General features: G+C 50.3%; 1 long non-coding RNA gene across 1 annotated transcript; it reads left to right on the top strand.

Annotated features, from left to right (window-relative positions):
• Nucleotides 1–251: 251 nt before the first annotated feature.
• On the top strand, nt 252–8476 carry LOC140721940 (uncharacterized). The gene is made up of 3 exons (XR_012097507.1): nt 252–391; nt 1156–1298; nt 8342–8476. It is a non-coding gene; the product is annotated as an uncharacterized lncRNA (long non-coding RNA).
• The last annotated feature ends 28 nt before the right edge of the window (nt 8477–8504 follow it).

Genomic DNA, 8504 nt, shown 5'->3' with positions numbered 1-8504 from the left:
TGCCCGCCAAGGCCTTCACATGGCCCCTTCCGGCTCTCCTAATATCCCTCTTAAGCTCCCTCCTGTTAGCCTTATAATCTTCCAGATCTCTAACAATACCTTGTTCTCGGAACATTTGGTAACTTTTTTTATCTTCTTGACAGAGATTCGCCGCTTTTTGATCGCTTCCGACCGCGACTTCCAATGGGAGCAATATCAGGAGATGAACAGGACCTGGTGATAATATCGACTAAAAGTCCTGAGTTGCATTCGTCCCTTGAATCCAGGATGACTGGGAATTCCCTTCTGGATCTTTGGCAGACTTCCTGTCTGAAGAAGACTTACGCCCTCAGCAACAACTTTTCCATCCTCGAAAGCAAATTCTTCTGCCAAGTGTTGACGAGCAGGAAAGGTGAGGTAAAATGCCCCATTTCCCCGCTCCTAATCTCAAGTGAGAGGGAGTGAGACAGAGACAGAGAGAGAAAGAGCGAGGAGAGAGAGAGAGAGAGAGAGAGAGAGAGGGCTAGAGAGAGAGAGAGAGAGAGAGAGAGAGGACGAGAGAGAGAGAGAGAGAGAGAGAGAGAGAGAGAGAGAGAGGAGAGAGAGAGAGAGAGAGAGAGAGAGAGAGAGAGAGAGAGAGAGAGGAGGGAGAGAGGAGAGATAGGTTTACTCAGTCTCTGATTTTGGCAATGAGTTTTGGGACGGTGTGATGTTCGCCACACCCAGTGTTTGACATCGCAGGTGTGTTCACACTGCTTCTAACCCTGGCTTTGCGATGAGAGGGGGCGTTTGACATCTGGCATTTGTGATTGAACATGGGGAAAAACTTGATGTTTAGAATCGAGCACTATTGAAGGATCTTCACTTTGTGTCCCACCCAGGCGGTTGTGTGATGGGCCTTTGGAGGGAGTTCCACTCCGTGTCTGACCTGGGATTTTATGATGGGACGGTGTAGAGGGAGAGTAAGTGTGTTTGGGAAAGTGTGGAGGGAGCCGCACTCCTTCTGATCAAGATAGTGTGTGATGGGACGGTGTGGAGGGAAATTCACTCTGTGTCGGACTCCAAGAGTGTGTATTTGAACGGTGTGAAAAGATCCTCAAACTTAGTATGACTCACCAGGCGGATGTAATGGATGACACGGAGGGAGATTCACTGTTCCTTCTTCCTAATTCCCAGAGTACGTGCGTTCCCAGGACTGGATCAGGAATGAGGACCTGTGTTTATTCCATATTGACGTTTAAAATATCTTACGAGGAGCGAAGCAACATTGTTCTAACTGCGATTCAAAGCTTCTTGAAATGAGTTCTAAAGAGGAAGAGGTATGTGTTAGATCGACAGAAGAAATATCCGCACCAGTGACTCCGCCCACTCCAGTACATCACACACTTCCGGGGCCAGACACAGAGAGAAGCTACACACGTTGGTTGTTGTATTGTCTCGGTGGTCAGGGCCCAGTGGAGAGTAAATGAGATAGGACCAGCCTCTCAAAGCATCCGTGAGTGTCACTGGGCGATTGTAGCTGAGGCAGCTCTCCCGACTCTTCTCGGGCACTGGTGTGATTGCCGCCCTTTAGAAGCAGCTGGAAAATTCCGACCACAGCAGTGAGAGATTGAAGGTGTCCTCGGATACTCCAACCTCAACTGCAGTCCTCCCAAACTCCGTCACCTTATCCTCATTGACCCCCTCCCCGTCCCCGTCAGCCCCCTCATCACCTGCACCCTTCCACTTCTCCGTCATGCCCTCCGATCCCATTGCTGGTTTCCCGTGAGTGGTCTATCCCGCTAAAGTCCGCACGTCTTCGACCCCTCCCCTCAGACTCCTCCCCTCCCGCTCCGTGTTCACACGGAATGTCGGGAGAATGGGAGAGAGCTGACGTCAAGTGTTAGATCTCCTCCTTTCCACCGGATATCCAGCTCTCAGTTCTCAGCCTCTCTACATCTCTGTGTAGGCAGCCAATGGTGTGGTTCCTCACGACATACCTCCAAGTCACTGCAATCTCAGCCGCCGTCTCTGTCCTCCCCTACCTTCTTCTTACCTCTGCACTACATCTGGTCACACAAGCATACTATCACTGAGACAGACACACAATTAGAGACTACAGGAATGCAGAAGTGCAGAGGACTGGTGAGAGGGGAGAATATGCTGAGAGGAAGCTTCGCTCGGTTTCTGACTCTGTTAGGGTGTTATGGCACATTCCGGAGGGAGCTTCACTCTGTCAGACCCTGGGTGTGTGTAATGGGGCCGTGAAGAGAGCGATTCACTCTGCGTCTCACCCCGGGAGTGTGTGATGGGGCGGTGTGGAGGGCGATTCACTCTGTGTCTCACCCGGGACGTGTGATTGAAGGGAGTGGAGAGAGATTCATTCTGTGCCTGAGAATGACACTGGGAGTGTGTGACGGGACGCTGTGGGGGGCATTCACTCTGTGTCTGACCCCGGGAGTGAGTGATGGGACGGTGTGGAGGGAGATTCACTCTGTTTCTGATACCGTGAGTGTGTGATGGGATGGTGTGGAGGGAGATTCACTCTGTGTCTGACTGCGGGAGAGTGTGATGGGACGGGGTGGAGGGAGATTCACTCTGTGACTTACCCCGGGAGTGTTCGTTTTGAGTGTCCAGAGGTTCTCCTTCTCTCTCTCTCTCTCTCTCACCTCTCCTCTCTCTCTCATCTCTCTCTCTCTCTCTCGTCTCTCTCTCTCTCTCTCTTCACAGTACACTCTCCTTATCTATCCGAACTCTTTCAATCTTTTGCTCTACCATCTTTATTTCACACACTCTCTCTAAACCCACTCGCCACTCTGTCTAAAACCACACTCTCACTCAATCACTACTCTGTTGCTCTCGCGTCAATCTCTTTCTCTCCTCCCGCTCTCTCTTTCTACCTCTATTATATCTCTCTCCGCTGTCTCTCTCTTTCTGAACTGGGATGAGAATTGCCTGATGGAGTTCAACTCAGATAAGTGTGAGGTGGTACATTTGGTAGATCCAATATGATGGCGGATATAGTATTACGGCAATACTCTTGTCAGTGTGGAGGATCAATGGGGTCTTGGGTCGGAGTCCAGACGACATTTAAAGCAGCTGCGCAAGTTGATCTTTGGTTACGGAAGCATACGGTGCATTGGCCTTCATCAACCGTGGCTTGAGATTAGGTGCCGAGAGGTAATAATGCAGCAATATTGAACCCTGGTCAGACCCCACTTGGAGTACTGTGCTCAGTCCTTTTCCCCTAGTCTCCCATTCTAACTGTTACTCACTGCAACCCCAGCTTGTCTATCTCTATCTCCCTTTCTCTCTCTATCTACCGCTCTCCACTGTCCTATCCCACTCACACTCTCTCTTCTCTCTGAAACCCGCCACACATGCGCTCTCTCTCTCCCTTTACACACACTATCCATCTAACATCACTATATCTCAATCTCCGTCTCTCTACCCCTACCCTCACTGTCTACCTCCATACATTATCTCTGCAACTCTCCCTCTCTCTAACCCTACACTTTCCTCCTCCCTCTCTCTTTCGAGACCCCTATTTCCCTCACTCTCTGCCCTCTTTTCAGTAATTCTACACTCTCCCTTATTCTGTTCACCCCGCTCTCTCTTCACCCCACACACCTCTCTATTCCCACAGACTCTCTCTACTCTTGCTCTTCTTGTTCTGTATCTTTCTATCTCCCTCTCTCTGTCTCTCTCGCTCTCTCTCTGTCTACTATCTCTATCCCACTCTCTCTCCTTTCTACCCTTCTCTCTCCACCTCCACTCTTCCTCTCTCTCTCTGCCTTCTCCTCTCTACCCCGCCTCTCCCTATCCACACACTTTCTCTTTCATTCCCCCACTCTCTCTATTCTCTAACCTCTCGCTCACTCTCTACCCTACCCTTTCACTGTCTCTGCCCTCTCTCTACCCCACTTTCTCATTCTCTCTCATCACTCCCTCTATCTCCCTCTACCACTAACAGGGGATGAATGCCAGAACGCCTGAACAGATAGTGGAGTGGTTGTTGGAACAGACCTCAGACAAAGGTTGGGAGGCAGAATGTTGAGTCTGCTGGGACTCATGTCTGAGCAGCGTCCGTTTCAATGCAGGAAGTATTGTACAGAAGATTGACCAGCCTCAGGGCAGGGGCCAACGCCTGGAAGCATGATATTTCAGCCAGGAGTGAGAGCTGGTTGTAGGACGGGCAGGACAGTTCGCTCAGTATTCCCGGGTATCGGCTGTTTTAGTCGTACTAATGCGGGAATAATTGAAGGGCGACGGACAGCTTTACTGGACAAGGAAACTATCACGGCGATGCTCAGTCAGGTGAGACTGGAGAACTCGTCAGGTGAGGCTTCACGGGAAGATCTGAGGAATGAGGTAAGAACTCGTTCATTAGATACATTATCGACCACCTAACAGTCCTGGGGATTCAGAGGAACAAATCTGTAGAGAGATCGCAGACTGTTACAAGAAACATAGGGTTGTGATAATGGGTGATTTTAACTTTCTTGGTATTGATGTGAGTCCCATACAGCGAAAGACCAGTGGGACAGTTTGTCAATGGATTTAAAGAAAGTTTCTTTAATCAGTACCTGTAAAGTTCAAACCAGAGACTGCAATACATGATCTCCTCCTGCAGATTAGACGAAGCAGGGGACAGAAGTTTGAATAGGGGACCAATGTCTAAACCCGGAGGGGCACGCTTTAGGGTGGAGAGGGGGTAAGTTGAAGGGAGATGTGTTTGGTACGTTTCTGTTGTCAAAGGGTTTGGTGAGTGATTGGAACGTGCTGCCAGCGCTGGTGGTGGAGGGAGATCCACAGAGGCGTTTAAGGGCCGTTTAACAGGCTCGTTGGTTTGCAGGGAATGGAGGGAGACTGACATGGTGTCTGCAGAAGGTATTTGGGGTATTTATTTTATCACAAACTTTTGGGCCGAAGGGTCTGTTCCGCTCTGTTACTGACGTCCTCTGCTCTGTAGAAAAAGCGCAGAGTGCTGTTTGAACTCATCGGGTGGGAAGAGATCAAAGATCTGGGGAATCTCCGTCAAACGTCCCTCTCCTACACCACTCCCGTCTCCGTCCCCCCTCCATCCCTTGCAAGCTCCCCCGCTTCGCCGTGTTCCTCATCCTCTACCATCTCTCCGGCCTACCCAGCCTCCGTGACACGCTTTATCCTCTAAAAACCCTCACAATCTCCGTCGCCCCTCCCCTCTCTGTGATCACAGGCAATTGTGGTGACTATGAGTGAGAGAAGGCGTCTGGTGCTACACCTCCCCCTCCCACAGGATATCTGTCACCAGTTTCTGAGCCTCTCCACAGCTCTACATGCACAGACCCGTCACGTGGTTCCACCATCAGTGGCTGCAGCCCCACCACCCTTTCACTGGCCTCCTCTCTCCTCCCCTTCCTTCCTCTTCTGGCAGCACGCCATCCGGTCACACAGACACACACTGCATCTCCGAGAGACACACACAGTTCGAGTCTGCTGGAACGCCGAAGTGCTCGGTATTGGTGTGTGGGGAGACCGGGGGAGAGAGGGAGCTGCGCACATTTTCTGACTCCAGTAGATTGTGCTGCGATTGTGCGATTGTTCACATGTCTGACACTAGGAGGGTGATGGGTCGGTGTAGGGTGAGGTTTCTGTCTGTGTCTGACCCCCACCGTGTATTATAGGAACAGTGTGGAGTGAGGCTCACTCTGAGTCTGATCCCGGTTGTGTTCGATGGACCGTTGAAGAGGGAGCGATACTCAGTGTATGTTTCCTGGAGTGTGTGCTGGGATTGTATGGAGGGATTCTCGCTCTGTCTCTGACTCCTAGTCATTGAGTCCAGTGGGTTTCGGCGTTTAAGTTGACTCCAAGTAGAGATAGGAGCAAGAAAATAGTAAACTCACACGTTCTGCTCTAAAGGCTGCATTCTGAACACCCTTTTCTGTGGCCTCACTCTCCGCCCCTTCCTTCCTCTTTTCTCAGCACACCATACTTTCTCTAAGATTCTTAGGTGGGTGATTGAGCAGCGTATATGTACAAATTACATCAGTATTTATGGGAAGGTGGTTTGCAAAGTGAGGTCAGGGGTTTAGCTAATAAATTAAAGGACAGGGACCACCACCCGTCCCAGTGTGTCCCAGACGTAGGAAGACCAAACACGTGCTCAAGTGCTGGTGTAGGTGGGAGGGTCTCAATTTGGAATCATTGTATTTTTTCCGAGGAAGGCGGGGGGGATCTGCACAGTAGAGATGGAAGACGATTTACGCATAAACTGGAAAGGAATTGGTATCCTAGCGGGAAGGTTTGTCAGTACTGAGCATGAGAGTTTTTGGGAGAGTTGTTGAACTCGAGTTGCGGAGGGATGGGATTCAGTATTCGGGAGCAGACAATGGAGTCGATATGGAGACAGAAGATGTTAGACCTCAGAAAAAGGCAGGAATCAGGAGTTTAAGCATCATGTGACTGCTGAGAGAGAGAGAGAGAGAGAGAGAGAGAGAGAGGAGGAGGAGAGGGGAGAGGAGAGAGAGAGAGAGAGAGAGAGAGAGAGAGAGAGAGGAGAGAGAGAGAGAGAGAGTGAGAGAGAGCAATACTTGATCTGCTACTGTGGCATGAGACAAGACAGGTGTCAGAGTTCTGTTCAGAAGGCACACTTTAGTGTTCAGAACGACATTAGTTTCGAGTAAATGTCGGAAACGATTGGGCCGATCCTCAGGTTTCGATGCTAAATTGGAACAAGGCCAAGTTTTCCTTAGATCAGAAAGGATCTGGAATGTGTGGATTTGGACAAGATGTTTTCTGGCAAAGGTACTCTTGATAACGGGGAGCCCAAGCGGTGTTTACTTCGTTGTAGCAGGGAACGACCTATACTGTGAACAGTGGGAAGTGCTGAAGGAGAGAGGGATTTTGGTGTACAAGGCTGCGGAATACACAGTGTGAATAGAGGGACCCGTCCCGTCCCCTTCACTCTTCTCTCCCTTACAAGCCTCCATGTCTCCGTACCGAATTCTTTCCCCCATATTCTTCTTCGGTTGTCACCCCGCTCCCCCTGCACCTTTCCCTATTTCCGTCTTCCCATACATCCCCTACGCCCCTCCTGTATATATGTACCTCACTCTGCACACCCCTCCCTCTCTGTGTTCAGAGTGATGTATGATGAGGAAGGGTGATATTGATGTCTGTTGCACACTCCCCCTTTCCCACCGGATATTGATCTCTCGGTTCTGAATCTCTCCCCCAGCTCTGCGTGGACACCACTTCCCTCTAGTGTCCACTATATCACCACCCCATATATTCCCATTCCGGCCTCTGCCCATCAAGCCGCATCCGCGCGCGCATGCACACACACACACACACACCACACACACACACACACACACACACACACACACACACACACACACGCACACACGCACGCACGCACGCACAGACGCACCGCACAGACACACACACACACACACACACACACACACACACACACACACCACACACACACACACACACACACACACACACACACACACACACACACACACACACACACACAGGTGTGTTCCCGGAACCATGTTCTGAGTTGAGTATTTTTCAGTGCAGCAAGTGTTGTAGGAAAAACAGATGAGCTTCGGGAATGGGTAAGTACCTGGTGTTAAAATCATGATATTGAGACATTAGCGAGACCTGGTTGCGGAAGGGGCGGGACTGTCAGCTCCATATTCCGGGTCTCTGTTGCCTCAGATGTGATAAAGCGAAAATAATCGAGGGGTGACGGTCGGCGTTCATAGTCAGAGCAAATATCACTATGTGCTGGGTCATTTGAGGGCGGCTTCATGGGTGGAACTGCCAATAGGAAAGGTATGACCACGTTCCTGGGGCGACGACAGAGACCAAACAGCCGTCCGCTGGATTTAGAGAAGAAATTTGTAAAGAGATCGAACTCTGTTGCAAGAGTGATGAGGTTGTGATTGTGGGTGATTTTAACTTTCCAGGTGTGCACTGTGAGTCCCGGAGTGTAAAGGACTAGAAGACCATAATATATGAGGGGGAGGGGTACTAGGCCCATTCGGCCCTCCAGTCTGCTCCAGCACTAAATCATGGCCAATGCTTCCAGTCATGGTCAATTCTTCCAGTTTTATTTTTTGGTGGAGACGGATCGATAGAGGCGTTCAAGTGGTTCTTTGACTGACACGCGGAGGTACAGGGATTGAGGAGATGGACATTCTGCTGGCAGAAAGGATCAGTTTCATTGGTACAGCACAATATTGTGGGCCGAAGCGGCTGTGTTGTTCAGTGTTTCACGTTCACTGTTCTGCAGGAGGGGAGGAGAGTAAGTGATTTGAACTCATGGGATGGGGTACATCTGAGAATAAGTGTTGGTTGAAAATGACAAGGTACAATCTTTCCACAGACGACATGGGCAGTGAACGACCCGTGATGAGAGACAGATCAGACGCAAGAGCCTTTTTGACGGACACGTGGAGGTAGAGGGATTTGAGGCGGATGGACATTGTGCTGGCTGACAGCGACCCTCATTATCACGGTTATATGCTGGAGGATCATGGTGAGTTTGA

This window comes from Hemitrygon akajei, unplaced genomic scaffold (assembly GCF_048418815.1).
Source record: "Hemitrygon akajei unplaced genomic scaffold, sHemAka1.3 Scf000065, whole genome shotgun sequence".
NCBI classification, from domain to species: Eukaryota; Metazoa; Chordata; class Chondrichthyes; order Myliobatiformes; family Dasyatidae; genus Hemitrygon; species Hemitrygon akajei.
This window is presented reverse-complemented; position numbering and strand designations above follow the sequence as displayed.